The following is an 18264-nucleotide window of genomic DNA, read 5'->3' on the forward strand; positions in this document are numbered from 1 at the left end:
AAATATGGTGTGGTAGTTATGGAGAATGAGTAGGGAGTGTCTTATGAAGTGTAGCACAGCTGCTTTCAAGGCCTCGAGGTGCAGGAATATGTTTACTCACATGTGAGGCTCGACCCGAGCCTGTGGAAAGTGACCTGGATCGAGGCGGCAGTTGGGTAGTGGAGGTCAGTTGCCGGGGCTGGGTCCCTCTGGGGTACCCCAAGTGAAAACAGCCTGGTGCAGAGTCCAGTGGCATGGTTATGGAGCCTCATTTTATGCTCCTTTCTGGGAGAAGCAGCCAGGGTATCTGGAGGGTGGTGATGAGATTATCTGCTGCGGACAGGAGGTGGTTTATGGGAGTGACCCCGGGGTCGCCAGAGACTGGGGAAAATGGGCAGAGGATCTCTGCTTTTGGGTCCCGTTGAGCCCAGAGTCCAAGGTCACACAAAGTTCTGTGTAGAACATATATTTGAGTTCAACCCCTGTTACTTGACTGAAGGATGTAGTGCCAAAATGCTTTGTTCTCTGAAATTATAACCTAACAATGCTATTTGATATTGCATAGATGAAAATAAAACACACCATTTTTACTTGGAAGACTTAAGTCACTCTGACAGTGAGAAGTAGCTTCAATTTTCAACGCAGGTGAAAAACTTCAGATAAAGGTTTTGAACATAATGTCCAATTTATTTTTTCTTAACTTTATAGAATCTAAAGACAGAATCCGGAGCCTATTTCTCAACCCCTACCTACTATTAACTTCTGTACGTTAGTGTCTGGAATTTTTTTTTTTCTTTTGGCACAATCAAAATTTAGCTCTATTTAGAAAATGCCTAGTTCCCATCATTATTTTTTATTCTCTATTTAATACAGATTTTTCATTTGCTTGGTGAGACGACCAATATTTTATCTGATATAGTTTGTTTTGATATAGCAAGCTAGTAAACCTGGTCACCCATAGATATGTCTCTGCATTCTATGTCAGGTGGGCTTCAACAGTAAGTATTATAATCTTTAATTCAAATATCATTAAAATTAAGTTTAGAAAAAAAAAACTTCCTCAGAATCACATGGTACATGGCAAAATTTGGTATATAACTCAGATTTATTATATAAAATCACAGAAGCTTTTGGACTCAGAAAGATAACATAGTGGATAAAGCACTTGACTTGCATGTACCTGACCACGGTTTAATTCTTGACTCAAGGTATGGTCTCAGATCAAGCCCTTTCAGGAGTGCTCTCTGGACACAGAGCCTGGTGCAAGCCTGTGCACAGTCAGGTGTATCCAAGCCCTCTTCCCAGACCCCTCACCCACCAAAAGCCATAAATATAGAAAAGGCCTGACCTCCAAATACTGATGACCCTCTCTATAATAAATGAGACTATAATCACACAAAACTAATACATTGAAATTTTCTCAAGTTGCTGAAGCAAATGACTCAATTGTTCTACAGTTATAAAACAGCAACGTAGTTTAAAAGCTCCAGTTCTCTAAAATGAGTAAATTATAGAAAAAAGTCATTATCAGATTACCTCTGCTTTTTGCCTCCATTTCCCAAATTCAAGATTCTGTTTCATTGCATAGGCTGAGACTTTAGTAAATCCTGAGTTATGGTCACTCAAATATGGGTTAGCAAAGTCCTCACACTATGAAGTTGCAATAGCTATAAAAATTGAAAACTGTGGGTAATCATGACAGGATAGGCACCCGAGTTGCATGCAGCTGTTTTGGATATTTGATTCCCAGCACATCATCCAAATCCTTCCTGGAGTGATTCTGAGCACAGGTCCAGGAGTAAGTCCAGAACATTGCAAAGTATAGCCCCAAACAAAACAAAATAGAAAAATATTTACCAGTTTAGCCACTTACCTCATCAACTTCCTCAATGCTCAATAAAATGCTTGTCACTGCCTAACAGTGGCATCATCTTTGAATTTTTATACTTTGGATAATGAACCTAATGAATTTCAATGAAAAATAATGGAAATTAATCAAAATCATTCAAAACTGCACTATTTCTTGAAATTTATGAAAGTATTTTCAAAGAACTCATGAGAAGTAAAGTAAATAGCTGGCAGACTTAACATCTTTGAACATCTGAAGAAAAAATATGGAATGAAATCTTCAAAAGACAATAATTTAAATATCAAAGAAATAAGAAAAAACAGAAAAAATTGGTCCTTATGAGTTTTTCAAAACGTCTGATATTTCAATGAAACCAGTAATTAGACTTATATAATCACATACACATACTCAAACTAGCAACACTACCATCTATGTTTATTCATGCTAACTAAATTTATATCTGCAAATGTATCCTCACAATTTTAAGGATATTTCATTCAGCTTTGGTTTCAATATACAATTTCAGCTACAATTTTTTACTTCCAAGAAATTGTGGGCCACATTTAAAGACTATTAATTTTAAATGTCTATTTCCTTAGACAATTGTTTCTTCACAGTAGGAATGTCTGCACCTATGTGGTTGAGGTTTGTATGTGTGTTTGGAAATAGTATCATTTATTTTTTGTGAAGTATATTTCTTTGTCTTACTTTGGTTCTTTCTCTGGTTTCTGCTTCCTTCATCTTGTCCACATATGTTGTCTCTCCACTTTATTTAATCTTCTCTGAGTTGTTTATGTGGCCCCTAAAACTCAAAACCTGGTCTTCAGATCACTTCCTTCTTTAGAATCTGGCAGAAAAATATGGATGCAGAATCTCAAACCCTGATTTCACTGTTAAATTGAAATACCATCCAGAGAGATGTGCAGTGGATAAGGGACTTTGCTTTCATATAACTGAGCATGAAAGGAGCCATCCCAGCGCAGATCCAGGAGTAAGTCCTGAGCATAGCAGTACTACTCGCACTCATATGAAAGTAAAATTTTAATGTAACAAGATCTCCCAGTGATTCATATGAACTTTGATATTTAAGAAGGCCTTTTCCAGACATATCCCAAGCACTTTTTTCAGTAGTATCACATTTTATGAAGTCTTGAAGTCACTTGTTCTTTCTCTTTATTCAATATCTAATAATGAACAAGTTTTATATAAAAGGCTGTGTCTGTTTCTTGGTCTTTCTCTTTCACCTGATTCTATTGAATTTTATTTTATTTTATTGAATCATCGTGTGATAGTTACAAGCTTTCATGTTTGGGTTTCAATCGCACAATGATCAAACACCCATCTCTCTACCAGTACAAATTCCCCACCACCAATATCCCGAGTATACACCCCTTTCCCACCCTCCCCCTGCCTCCATGACAGACAATATTCCCCATACTCTCTCTCTACTTTTGGGCATTTATGCCTTGCAACACAGACACTGAGAGGTCATCATGTTTGGTCCATTATCTACTTTCGGCATGCATCTCCCATCCCGACTGGTTCCTCCAGCCATCATTTTCTTAGTGATCCCTTCTCTATTCCATCTGCCTTCTCCCCTCTGCTCATGAAGCAGTCTTCCAGCTATGGGGCAATCCCCCGGCCCTTGTATCTACTGTCCTTGTGTGTCAGCCTCATGTGATGTTATTCTATACGCCACAAATGAGTGCAGTCCTTCTATGTCTGTCCCTCTCTTTCTGACTCATTTCACTTAGCATGATACTCTCCATGTCTATCCATTTATAAGCGAATTTCATGACTTCATCTCTCCTAACAGCTGCATAGCATCAATTGTGTATATGTACCAAAGTTTCTTTAACCAGTCGTCTGTTCTAGGGCACTTGGGTTGTTTCCAGATTTTGGCTATTGTGAACAATGCTGCAATGAACATATAGGTACAAATGTCACTTCTACTGTTTTTTTCTTTTTGGCATCTCTTTTACCTGATTCTTACTATAGCACCAAACTAGCCTCCTCTACTTAGTCTTCCAATATTTTCCTCATTATTTCTCTTTCTTATATCCAGTGCATTTTTTGTTGGTCTTCTTCTAAATAACAAAAAATTATCACTTCCCTTTTACAACACATAAACAATGGGTTATATTAGAAACTAACTCCCTAACTAGTCCTAGCTGCCTGCTGGTTCTTCAGTCTCATCGCCTCTCCTCTCCACTGTCTCAGGCACTCTTCCTTGGTTCCACTCCAAGCTTCTTCAAGTTCTCTAAATAATATACATCTCTTCATGCTTCAGCGGTACATTGTCACAAGCTGTCCCCAAAGAAGAATGGCCTTTCTTGATTCTGGTAGACTTGGAAAATTCTACTGTGTGACTCTGAGCTCTCGACACAAACTAAATAGCACTATTCTTTGATTTCTGGCAATGAGTGTCTAGCATATAGAAGATAATCAATGCATTCTTGTTGATTTCATAAATAATTCACCAGAAACAAACCTTGCTTCTGAAATAATGTCAGATATAATTTTTACTCAAAATACTTTATTATCTTGGAATATATTAGGAAATATACTATTAAAATTGAAACTAAAGTTCTGGAAATTAAGTATAGTAAGGATCTTGCTTTGCATGTACTTGACCAGGGTTCAATTCCCAGAACCACATATGGTCCCTTGAGTCCCACCAGCTTGGATTTCTGAAAGAAGTTACAGGAGGAAGTCTTAAAATAGCAAAGTGTGACTTGAACACCCTCTCTACCCCTAAAGAAGAAATTGTAAATAAAATTATTTTTTATCTCTGACATATTTGTTAATCATTGTTCATGATACCAATTATATTGATTGGGTCACGATGAATAATATGGCATCATTATTGAATAGTATAAATGAACAGTTCCAAGTTTTAAATTTGATAACTTCTTAAAAACCTTCTGATCTGCAGTTAGAGGTAAATTATTATCAAGTATGTATGCTTTAGAGTTAAAAGGAAACTTTTTTTTGACTGACCAAGATAAAGATTTCTTTATTAAATGTTTGTGAGATATCATATTTCTATTTTTTAAATTAATTAATTAATTTATTTATTGAATCACCTTATGGAAAGTTACAAAGCTTTCAGCCTTAAGTCTCAGTTACACAATGCTCAAACACCCATCCCTTTACCAGTGCACATATTCCACCACCAAGAAACACAGTAAATCTTCCCCGCAACCCCCACCCCCCCAACCCTCCACCCCACCTATGTAGCTGATAAATTTCACTTTATTTTCTCTTTACTTTGATTACATTCAATATTTCAACAAAAAACTCACTATTATTGTTTGGAGTTTAAAAGGAAACTTTTTAAAAAGTAGTATTGAATGAGCACAGAATTCAGGCATAAATTTCCAAATATGAAGTGGAAAATACTTGAATAATCCAGAATAAAACATCAGTAATTTGGCAAGGCAATATTTAAAATAAACAAACCAAAAATATATCATAATGAGATGAGAAGCAATTGAAAACAATTCTCAATTACTTAGATCAGTGAAACACACCTAGAAAGGCTCGATCAAGATTAATAAATGGGAGGAAGGGAATGGGAAAAAGAAAATGAAAGAGACAAAGGCAAAAAGAAAAGTCATTACAAAGTAATCTTTAAAATAATAGAAAATATTTCAATAATCCTGATGTTATAATGAGTCTACATATCTTTTTGCATAAAGCTGACAAAGGTCTAAAGGTCTTTATACCAGAATTTCAATGTTAAGCATATCCTTTATACTTTATATTGCATGTAACATTAGAATACAAATGCTTCCATGATGTATCCATGCAAATTTGAGTACTATTTTCTTGTTAATACAAGGTTCTCCAAGATCTCTGATATTTCTATTGGTTGCTCTTCCTTCACAAGAAAAGTTCTATTTTCATAATAATGCTCACTTCTTTTCCTCAAATTTTATATAATCATTAGTCCTATATTTTGGCTTATGTAAATATTATGACTTTTATTTAATTAACCAAACAAAAGCAAAAGGTAAAGTGCTAGAAAAAAAGAGTTGTGATATATTTTATTAAAGGAAAAGATGAAATAGGTGCATTTCTACTTTTTGAAGCTCAGAGCTTCAAAATATGTCTAAGAATATCTTTTAGGGCTCATTATATATCATACTGTTACTTCCCAGAGTCAATTGAAATTAAAAGAACAAAGAAGTAAACTTATATTTATTTGTGGTTTTGCTTGGTCACACCCACATTTTCTCAGCTTACTCCTGGCTCTGTCACTCTTGGCAGGAGTCAGGGGACCCTAGGGGTTGCTGGGAAATGAACCCTGGTCAGTTGAATGCAAGGCAAGCACCCTACCCACTGTATTATCTCTCCAACCCCATAATTGAACTTTAAACTTTTAGAGAGCTGGCCCAAGCAACCGCACTTTTCCAATGAAGTTGTGTGATTATTACATTATATGATACTAATCTCCCCTTCTTCTCTTCCATGCATATATATATAATATTGGCGTATATTATATATTATTGAAATTCTGTATCACTGTAACTGTATCACTGTCATCCCATTGCTCATTGATTTGCTCGAGCGGGCACCAGTAACGTCTCCATTGTGAGACTTGTTACTGTTTATAGCATATCGAATACACCACGGGGAGCTTGCCAGCCTCTGCCCTGCAGGTGGGATATCTCGGTAGCTTGCCGGGCTCTCCAAGAGGGGCAGAGGAATCAAGCCTGGGTCAGCCACGTGCAAGGCAAACGCCCTATTGTCCAGCCCTATTATTGAAATTATTTAGGTCGAAAGCAAATAATTATTTCTTTTTTCTACATTCCTAGATTAATAAATTACTAACAAAATAAGCTTTATCATAATCTTGCCAGCTTGAGTATAGTTCAACTCCTTACTCAAAAAATACAATTAATAAATATTTGATGCTTTTTAAAGGGCAATGAAAGAATAAATGTATACTCCTCATGTTTTTCTAATAAAAACAAAAATAATGCATCAGTAAGCTGGAAAAGAGAGAAATATACAGAGAACAAAAATATTCAGCACAAAATGTCATACTTAGAGATAATTTTTGACGAAATCTACGCTCTCTTCCACTTTTCTTTGGTAGGGCACACCCGACTGTGCTCATGACTTAGTGCTGACTCAGCACTCAGGGGTCACTCCCGGGCAGCCCTGGAAAGTATCTGTGGTGCCTGGGATTGAACCCGATTATCCCCTTGCAAGACATATTATTACTGAACATATTATTACTCAGACCCTGAAAGTTCCCCTTTTCTATATCCATTGCAAATTTCTACTTTATGTAACTTAACCCTTTTGAGGTGAATTTTCGTAAAAGAACTAAAAACCAAAAAAAGAGAAGGAAAGAGATAATACATTTGAACAACGTTCTTTAATGTTTGTGAATGGGACGACCTGGCCTTAACTGGTTTTCTTATTTCCTTTCATAAAACTTCATAACTCTTGTGATATGTTAATTGTAATAAATATATATTAAATATATGGTAAAATATTCCATTGCTCATTGACTTGTTTGAGCGGGCACCAGTAACATCTCTCATTGTGAGACTTGTTACTGTTTTTGGCATACTTAATACGCCACGGGTAGCTTGCCAGGTTCTGCCGTGCGGGCATGATACTTTCGGTAGCTTGCTGGGCTCTCCAACAGGGGAGGAGGAATCGAACACAGGTCAGCCGCATGAAAGGTGAATGCCCTACTGCTGTGCTATCGCTCCAGTCCATGGTAAAATATATATTAAGTAATATATATTAAATAAATTATATATAAAATAAATATATTAATAGTGAATTTATTCAAATCTATCCTTAGATATTTGCATTTTACTATATTTGCTTTCCCAGAACTTTCAAAACACAAACGCCTTGACTAATGAGAGATAGTGCAAATAAATGATATACCTAATGCCACAACATGAAAATTAACTTTACAGATCCTCTCCTGTTTACATAAATTTACTTAAAAGTAGGCCGCAAATTCATTCTTTCATATTCTGATATCTGAAGTTATTTACTGGTACAAGATTTAGGTTCCAACTAAACAAATATTTCCAGTTTTGTGAGAAGCATAACTTTTGCAAAGCAGTTCATAATAAGTTTTTAGAAATTTTCACATTTGAACATTCAATTTTACTTTTTCATGCTAGAGCTAAAAGTCTTCTTTCTTATTACCAGGCAATTTTCCAAACTCTGAGATTACCCTTTCTAAACAATTTCTTCTAGAAAAGCTTTTGCAATAATTTAATACTTCAATCTACCCTGGTAAGTTAGGTGAATAAGAAAAATCTGAAAATAGATTCCAGTGAAAATGAATCCAACACCAAATCCCAACTGGAAAGTCAGTGTCTCCTTGGTGAGACCTTTCCATGAAACATTCCTTGATAAACTCAGCTAGAGAAGTCATGTTACTGGTCCTATTTGTCACCTACTGTGAACACTCATCTACTGAGAGTTTACAGATGGCTAAACTTTAATGCTTTCAATGAATAATTCCAATTATTTGAAACATAAAATCTGAAATTAGTATTTCTTATAGTATTGTTAGTATGGTTCTGCATTTGCATGTGTGTCACTCATGCGAATTCCAAGTCACTCTCAGAGTGTAACTTGGGATTCAAATACTGGCACTGACCATTAGCTACATGTCCTCACCTCTCGGTGCCTTGTTTCTCAGCTAAAACCCAATTTTCTCATTCAAGTGACCTCTTGGTGTTTATGGGAGCATAAGACAAACTCGAACAAATATTTCTTAGACAGTTTTTCTCAAGCCATCTTAATTAAACTCTTCTTCAAGCCTGACTTCACTGTCACTGTCACTGTCACTGTCATCCTGTTGCCCATTGATTTGCTCGAGCAGGCACCAGTAACATCTTCATTGTGAGACTTGCTGTTACTGTTTTTGGCATATCGAATACACCACAGGTAGCTTTCCAGACTCTGCCATGCAGGCAGGATACTCTCGGTAGCTTCCTGGGCTCTCCAAGAGGGGAGCAGAAGAATTGAACCCAGGTCGACTGTGTGCAAGGCAAACGCCCTATCCTCTGTGCTGTCACTCCATCCCCCAAGCCTGACATGTGCAATAAATATGTATTCTCCTTTTACTGGGATATACTAGTTGCTACTCTCTATAAAGCAACCATGTTAGAAAGATGTATATTTCTAGGGCTGGAGCTCAAGTACAGCTGGTAAGGTGCTTGCCTCACATGTCACCAACCAGATTCAATACTGGAACCCAATATGGTTCTCTGAGCACTTCCAGGAATGAACCCTTAAAACAGAGCCAGGGCTAAGTCCTGAGTAACTTCTAAGAGTGCCCCACCCTGCCCAAAAAATGATAGATTAAAATTTAATAGTTTGCACATTAAAACAGACCAAGTTGTTTGCATTGCATGCATTTGGCCCCAGTTAGATCCCCAGGACCACGTACTACCCCTTAAGTAAGTCCAGGAGTGACTCCTGAGTCCAGCTCCCTGCTGAGTGCATTATCCCCAAAGCCCTCCAAAACACAAAATTAATAAAAAAAAAACTGTAAGGACTGGAGAAATATTATGGGAGTAAAAGCAGGTGCTTTTTTAATAGACCTCTCCTCTCTTTGATCACAATACCACAAGGTTCCCTGAGCATTCAGTCAGAAGTAGTTTCCATAAGCCAGTGGTATAGCCAGTCCATGCCTTCCAAATAGGACAGACTCTTAAATTGGAGCCCTTCATTCCTAAATTTGATGATCATCACTTCTTTATCATTTACAATTTCTTCTGTCTCTAATCTTCCATTTATTAATGCAGGGATTAGGCTGATTAACATATCTTTGCTGACCAGATCATGTGTTTCACAATTTTATAAAGCACTAAAAAAAAATCTTCATAATTACCTAACAGATTAAGTTCTCAATTATACCCAATTTACACACTGGACCCTGGAGACTGGGGGGCTACAAGTTCAATAATCACAGAACAGAGAACAACGAGCGAGTATCCAGCTAGAGGCTGACCTCAGTGTCGGACTAGTTGATAGAAGGGGCTACAGAGGAAAGTTAATTCAACATCTACATTGCTCTATTGAAAAACCTCAGCCATTCTTCTATGTCTGTCTGTCTCTTTCTGACTCATTTCACTTAGCATGATACTTTCCATGTAAATCTGTATCTGTACCCTCATGGTGATTCATTAATAAAAAATAATTAAAAAAAAAAAACCTTAGCCAACAATAAAGTGACTTACCTGAGGCAAAATCTGAAGACTTTTGCTTTATTGTGGGTTTTTCCATCGCACCATCCATTGTTTCCTGTAACATAATCCTGGATTTCTGCTTTCTTGCCTCTTCAATTTTATGTAGGAAGTTGGCGAAAAAATTTTTGCCCTTAATATATTCCATCCCTAACTCATCCTTTATTTTGTTTCTTTGAAGTAACAGCAGCAACTGCCAACAGAGGATCCCCCGGGCTTAGAGAGTATCAGTTGGCTTCACAGATGAAAGCAAAGATGAGAAGAAAGAAATCCCTCCTCTAAAGAACTTCACTAATGTTTTTTTGCCTTAAATGCATTCTTTCATGAGACAACACATACGTTTATAACAAATCCCAAATCCTCAAGGCAGGAACGGTGAAACACCGAATTCTAGGAGCTAAAGCTCTTCTTAATTATTCGGAATAGCCAAATGAAGTGAATAGATAGGCAGATCTTTATCTCTCCTGATTTGTTTTTACCATGCATTCTCTTCCCTTTCTCCTTATTAATAGAGACAAACTTCATTACCTGAAGGCAAAGCAGGAGCAAATTGTTCCCATATTTATTTAGGTTTACAGCAACTTGACATTTTCCAAAAGATTTTTAAAAAATAAATAAAAAATTAGACAGGGCAAAAGTTGGGGGCAATAATTCTTGATTGTAATACAAGTACTTGTGTTCCAACTTTGAAATTAGGAAGGAAAAATATCAAAATTATGGGAAGAATGTTTCAGTATTTGAACAAACATTTGACAAAAATATGTACTTACATGTGCACCATTCACACATAAAAGCATAAGAAAATTCTATATATTTCATCATTATCATCATCATCATCATCATCATCATCATCATCTCATTGATTTTCTTGAGCAGTCTCAGTAATGTGTCCTTTCGTCCTAGCCCTGAGATTTTAACAGCCTCTCTTTACTCATCCTTCCCAACGATGCCACATTGGACGCTCTTTCAGGGTCAGGGGAATCAGACCTATCATTGTTACTGGTTTGGCATATAAATATGCCATGGGGAGTTAGTTAGCCTCTCCCATGTGGGCAGGAATCTCTCAGTAGCTTGTCAAGAGGGAGAACTAGGCAATAAGATGTCGGGAGCTTCCTGGAGCCTGGTTTTATAGTCTCTGGATGTTTGCTGTTCATGTGGCAGTTTCTAGGTGTGACCGCCTAGCTACTGGAAAATGGGGGATCTGGGTGGAAGAGGCCCAGTCCCGATAGAAACAGGCTTGGAAATCTCACCCCCAGATCCCACACACCTGGGTTCCTCTGCTGGTTTCTTTGTGCGTGAGGCTTGTCCGGATGTGTGGAGAGTGGCCTTGAGCACGGCTGTGGCTGAGTTCCAGAGGTCTTTGGCTTCAGGGGCTCTGCTCAAGGCTGGGAGGGAAACTCAACCCACCACCTCTGAGGGGCCCAGGTGAAGACAGCCAGGAGTGGGGGTGAGAGACTTTGCCCCCTCTGATATATATATTTATACCCATATATATGCTATATATTAAATTTTGCAAAATGCAATGCATATTGAAATACAAACAAAAACAAAATTTCTTTTTTTTGCAAAATACAAATAGATGAACTTTGATAGTATCATGTTAAGTGAAATAAGACAGGTGAAGACATTGCATGATTTCAGTTATGTGTGAAATATAAAGAAACAAAGAAAGTGATTAAACAAAAATTAAGAAAACTCTGAGAACATATTTGTGGTTACCAAGTAGAAAGCGAGTTCAGGGGTGATTCAAACAGGTAAAGTAGAGGTTGATTATAGGAAGAAAATTAAATGTTTCATGGTGGTCCTGATGTAGTATATACTGGAGTAGTATATACTATAGGATAGACATATGTAGATTGAAATTCTCCAGACCTGAAACTTATATAATGTGAGAAAAAATTTTACTTCAGCAAAAAATTATTTGATGTACCTATAAGGGTTAGCTACCCGTGGCATATTTAATATGCCAAAAACAGTAACAAGCAGTCTCACAATGGAGACTTTACTGGCACCCACTCGAGCAAATGCATGAGCAATGGGACAACAGTGCAGTGCAGTGCTACCTGTAGGGGTTTAGGAGTAGCTCAGTGGGGAAGTGCCTGCCTGGCAAATGTGAGGCCTCAAGTTTGATTGATTGTCAGCTCTGCCCCACATTGACCAACTGTGTTCCCCAGGGCATTACTATTACCACAACAAAGCATATCATCCTGGCAAGTACCTTGAGTGTCTCACTGCCTGGAACTGTGTATGTGTTCCCACTCCACCCCACCCCCCACAGAAATGTAAAGAATTCAAAAAAGTACCACTGTTTCTACTTTTTCTAAATAAAACGTCAGAGGTAATGTATATATGAGAAAATTAGTGTATAAAAAAGTACATATAGGCAATCAAATCTTGAAATTAACTTGAGTTAAACTCTAAATAAAATTACATGAGTTTTAAGACTGTGTATTCCTACATTAACCATTTCTGTCATCTATGTTAAGTTTATTCTTTTTACTAGGCCATTATGGCCATGTAACATAGGAAATTCATTTGCCTGAATTCTGTAGACGGGTGCTTTACTCTTCTGTTACTCTACCATATGTAATTCTTATTTATTATTGGACATTGAGCTCCAACTGTTACTCCCTAAAATTATATTTTCACTGATATTTCTTATCCTGATAACAATCCCCACCAAAATCCCCAATCTGAAAACTCCCTCAGGTAATTTTCTCTCCTTCACATCTCACAATCTTAATTCTTATTAAACACTATCAATTCAACCTTAAATCTCTCTGAAATTCATTCTTTTCAGCTCCACTTAGTGTTCCTTACCTTATGTCAGTACCTCATCATGTCTTAAGTGATAAAAATATGACGGACGTGAACTTTTGTCCTTAATAAGCTTTGCCACCCTGCAGTCCACATTTATCTACCTGTCTCACAAGATTGTCAAAGTGACATAGACAGTAGAAGGGGCAGGGTACTTGACTTGAGTAAACTCTGATCACAGACAGCAGTGGCAGAAAGAAACAGGGTGGGAAGGAGAGGGAGAGGAGAGAAGGGGCAGAGGGAGAGAGGATGGGATGAAGGGAAGGAAGGAAGGAAAGAGGGAAGGAAGGAGGGAAAGAGGGAAAAGGAAGGAAGGAAGGAAGGAAGGAAGGAAGGAAGGAAGGAAGGAAGGAAGGAAGGAAGGAAGGAAGGAAGGAAGGAAGGAAGGAAGGAAGGAAGGAAGGAAGGAAGGAAGGAGAGAAGGGAGGAAGGGAGGAAGGAAGGAAGGAAGGAAGGAAGGAAGGAAGGAAGGAAGGAAGGAAGGAAGGAAGGAAGGAAGGAGAGAAGGGAGGAAGGGAGAAAGGAAGGAAGGAAGGAAGGAAGGAAGGAAGGAAGGAAGGAAGGAAGGAAGGAAGGAAGGAGAGAAGGGAGGAAGGGAGGAAGGAAGGAAGGAAGGAAGGAAGGAAGGAGAGAAGGAAGGAAGGAAGGAAGGAAGGAAGGAAGGAAGGAAGGAAGGAAGGAAGGAAGGAAGGAAGGAAGGAAGGAGAGAAGGAAGGAGAGAAGGAAGGAAGGAAGGAAGGAAGGAAGGAAGGAAGGAAGGAAGGAAGGAAGGAAGGAAGGAGAGAAGGAAGGAAGGAAGGAAGGAGAGAAGGAAGGAAGGAAGGAAGGAAGGAAGGAAGGAAGGAAGGAAGGAAGGAAGGAAGGAAGGAAGGAGAGAAGGAAGGAAGGAAGGAAGGAAGGAAGGAAGGAAGGAAGGAAGGAAGGAAGGAAGGAAGGAAGGAAGGAAGGAGAGAAGGAAGGAGAGAAGGAAGGAAGGGAGGAAGGAAGGAAGGAAGGAAGGAAGGAAGGAAGGAAGGAAGGAAGGAAGGAGAGAAGGAAGGAGAGAAGGAAGGAGAGAAGGAAGGAAGGAAGGAAGGAAGGAAGGAAGGAAGGAAGGAAGGAAGGAAGGAAGGAAGGAAGGAAGGAAGGAAGGAAGGAGAGAAGGAAGGAAGGAAGGAAGGAAGGAAGGAAGGAAGGAAGGAAGGAAGGAAGGAAGGAAGGAAGGAAGGAAGGAAGGAAGGAAGGAAGGAAGGAAGGGAGGAAGGAAGGAAGGGAGGAAGGAAGGAAGGAAGGAAGGAAGGAAGGAAGGAAGGAAGGAAGGAAGGAAGGAAGGAAGGAAGGAAGGAAGGAAGGAAGGAGAAAGGAGAGAAGGAAGGGAGGAAGGGAGGAAGAGAGGGAGGAAGGGAGGAAGGGAGGGAGGAAGGGAGGAAGGAAGGAAGAGAAAGATAAAGAAAGAGCAAAAGAAAAGGTGATCATTTCAGATAAAAACATAATTTTATTGCTTTAAGATTTCAGGAATTAGATACAGGATAGTGCCTAACTAGCTTCAGGTGACTGACTGAAGTTCTGTCACATCTCTTGCCACTTACTCCATCACTACACTGTTTGGGGACTTATTATAAAACTACTGGATTTTCTTTCCCTAAATATGTTACTTCTAATACAACGAACAATCACTCTCCCCATGAGCAAACTAGAACTCAACATTAAATGGAAATTGTGATAATAATCCCTTCATTAAATTATGAAAGCACTGCAAACTATTTAGCACTTTACAAATTGTCTATTTTTATTTCCCACAAGTAATAATCATTATAATTTGATCTTTTCTACTTCAATGTGTGCCATTCAAACCTGTTCTAAAAACAGCACATTATAGCTTTTATGGTGTTAATAAACATCATCAAAAATAAACTTTCACTATTGTTCTCTTCATGTTTTTAAATAGTTGTTTGCATCTCTGGAAAATTGTAAGCAACATTTCTTTTGTCTTATATTTATTTTTTCTTACTTTCTTTTTAAATTGCAAATAAGATCAGTAGTTTCCCCCTGACAGTTCATCCTATATGCTCTGAAAATGCTATTGTACTATTGACTAATAGTTTGCTTATAAATACAATTATCATCTGCCACATTACATCTACAATTATCTAATAATTACCTTTGTATTGCTTTCCAGTTCTGAAATTAAGGTTTTAAAAACATGCACCCTTCCTTTATGAAGGTCAGTAGAGATCCACGGTGTATTCTTCAAATAGGTTTGTAGATCTGGCTTTCTTTTTGTTAGTGTTTCACTGTAATGAGTCATGTGAAATTTCAAAGTAGTGTCTATGAGTGCTGTAGGTAAATTATGTGAGGTTTGGTATGTAAACTGAATCCTCATTGCTTTTTCATACTATTTTTCTATTCTTCTTATAATTTATGCACTGAAATTTACAGTATTGTGATAACAATGTTTCAGACCTACACTGTCGCTGCACCCCCCCCACACACTGTCAGTGTTCCTATGGTCTTAGTGTTTTTTCATGCCTCATCCCTTTAGCAGTTTCAGTTCACCAGGCCAGCTTTCAGGTCTGTTATGGCTGGATTTTTCTTTCACTCCCTTCATATTTTCTGTTTGTGCTTTTTTTTATTGTGGGATGGGGGTGTTTGAGGGAGACACACAGAGCGGTGCTCAGGGCTTAGTCCATATGCAGTGCCAATAATAGGACTGGGGTCAGATTCATACATGACAAGTGCTTTATCCCTGTGCTGTCTCTCCAGCCCTCATTTTCTGTATTTCTTCGGACTCTACATATGAGAGAGATCATTTAGCATTTTTTCTTCTCTGACTCACTTTGCGGGGCATAATACCTTCTAGTTCTGTCCACATAGCAGAAACTTCAGACATTATCTTTCCTTATATCTGACTCCACTACATATATATGCATATATGATATATAGTATATAGTACATATGTATATATTATGGATATATGTGCATATGATTTATGCACATATGACGCAAAAATGTATTAAAGGCTCTTTAATCACTCATCTTTTACTGGGTACTTGTGTTATTTCTAGATACTGATTATTTTTAATTGTGTGGAAACAAAATTTGTAGTATAAGAAGATTTTAAGATGGGGGGGTTGTTTGGGGGCCCGCATCCACATTTCTCAGGTTGACTCATCTCTCTGCTTAGGGTCAATACTGATGGTGGTCAGGAAAACATCGATGGTGCCAGGTATTCTAACCAAGGCCTGATGCATGCAAGGCAGCTTCCTACCTCTTGTATTGCCTCTCTGGCCCACCTAGATTGTTGAAAGACAAAAATAATATTGATGATATGAGAACTATGATTAAAAAATAAATAAAAGTCAATTGAAGTAATTTTAGCATATCATGAAGTGGAAAGAAAACACTTTAGATGCCAGACTAATAGAAAAAAAGAATATTTGAGGATTCTCTAGTATTTGCTCCAGTTTAAAGTTGATTTTTTAGAATAAGAGACATGCAGACTCCTATAAATACATGTTTTTCAGTTTTATTAAAAATGTATTTCTTATCTTTCCTGTGAAAACCAATTATGAAAAAATAGACAACTTTATCTGAAATTCCAGACATAAACAATTCTAGGATATTTTTAAAAAACCAAAACCAATATTTTATTTTTTAAAAAATAATATTTACATTTAATTTCATTCATCCATATTCCCTTATGTCTTTCTTTTCTCCACATATTCATTTCGAGCTTACGAGACAGTGGCTTCTGATTCCTTAGTTCAGGACTTGATACATAAATGTGGACAATTTTTAGAATTTGTAAAAGTTATATGAAAGAATTAGCCACTATTCCTGAAACCAATTTTACACATTCTCCAATCTGAATGATAATAAACAGACCATCAAGTTTTACAAGAAGGTCTATGAAAACACGAAATCTTAGTCTCATATCTATGGATAAAACTAGAGTCGAATAGTTTAAGTCACTGGACTGTCATGTAACTAATCAGAAGAAAACCAGGTCTAGACACTCAAATTTCCTGAATCTAAGACCTATGCTCTTTTTTTAAGTCTTGTGTTCTCTTATGACAGACTTTGGATATCAGCCTGTCATTCTTAAAAAGAAGGTAATAAAGTTCAAATGAGTTTGCAGTGAAGTAGGTTGGTTCGCAAAACCAAAACTAGGAACATAGAAAAGGTTTGTGGTAGAAACTTGTCTCCAAAGCTTCCTTTTTCCATCCTCGAGTAGCTAACTAACAGAATGTAGCACAGTCAGTAGTTGTGAATCTCTGACTATTTTTTCAGAGGCAATAACACTAATTAGCTTACAGTTTACTCACAGTACCTGATCATTTTGAAAATTCTTTGCAGACCTTGGTTTCTATGCTCTGCCTAAAAGCATTCTGCCCATGCCCCAAGAAGTGTGTGGATATTAAGCACAGCGTTTGAGATGTGCACTTTGGCAGATCTCCACTTAGAGGCTTGTTCTTTTATGAAGGATGAGGAGCAGCTGATTGGACTCACTGAAATCCCAGAGGAAATGGACTCCGTTGATGGTAACTGATTCCAGAGGAGCGGGGAAGGCTCAAATTTCCCCCTCCCTGCAACCTCTGCTCTGATAATTACCAACCAACCCCTTTCAAGAATATTTCATTGGAGGATCCAGCAGAGTGTCCAGGAAGGGTGGGAGAGGAGGAAGGACACGGCACTTGCAGCAGGGTGGGGAAGAAGGGTGCTGTGAGCTTTGCTGGGTGGTGAGAGCTGGGCACGTTGATCTCTTCTGATGCTGTCAATGTGCGCTGCGGTCAAACCTGCCGGGAGCTTAATCAGTCACTAATGAGTTCTCCACTGCTGAAGCTGGGCGCTGTGCTTAGTACCATGGCAATGATCTCCAACTGGATGTCCCAAACCCTCCCATCTCTGGTGGGACTCAACACCACCAGGCTGAGACTGTCGACGACAGATTCCTTAGTAAGTCGTTCTGGTGGGCTTGGCCATCTCGGGATGTTAGTGAAGTTAAACCAGACTATTTTATCTTGTAAACTGAAAAGACTGAGATTGTGCTTCTCTATTTACAGGTCTGCTTCAAAGATGCAATATTTATGTGATAACTTTTGTCTCGGCTTTTTTTTTTTATGAACCTCTTAAAGGCATACCAGGAAATAAAGGAATTGCCTGAAAAATTAGCTAGGAAATATTGGAGTCATTAAATTCTTAAGAATGGAAACCTTTAACTTAGCTATAGATTTTGAGAAGCATTCTTAAATAAAGTTGTTTGTACTTAATTTATATTTAAAAATCCTTATAATTTTTTTACAGAGTATGCTACAGTGTATACTCTAGCTAATCTATCAAATCTAGTTTTACTAGACCAGGTTTCCTTAGAATTCAATTCCTCTGACTATTTGCAATGCA

General features: G+C 37.9%; 1 protein-coding gene across 1 annotated transcript in view; it reads left to right on the top strand.

Annotated features, from left to right (window-relative positions):
• OLFM3 (olfactomedin 3) overlaps positions 1-18264 on the top strand; it is a 205656-nt gene that overhangs the window by 140746 nt on the left and 46646 nt on the right. The window lies entirely within an intron of this gene.

Source organism: Sorex araneus, chromosome 8 (assembly GCF_027595985.1).
Source record: "Sorex araneus isolate mSorAra2 chromosome 8, mSorAra2.pri, whole genome shotgun sequence".
In the NCBI taxonomy this organism is placed as follows: Eukaryota; Metazoa; Chordata; class Mammalia; order Eulipotyphla; family Soricidae; genus Sorex; species Sorex araneus.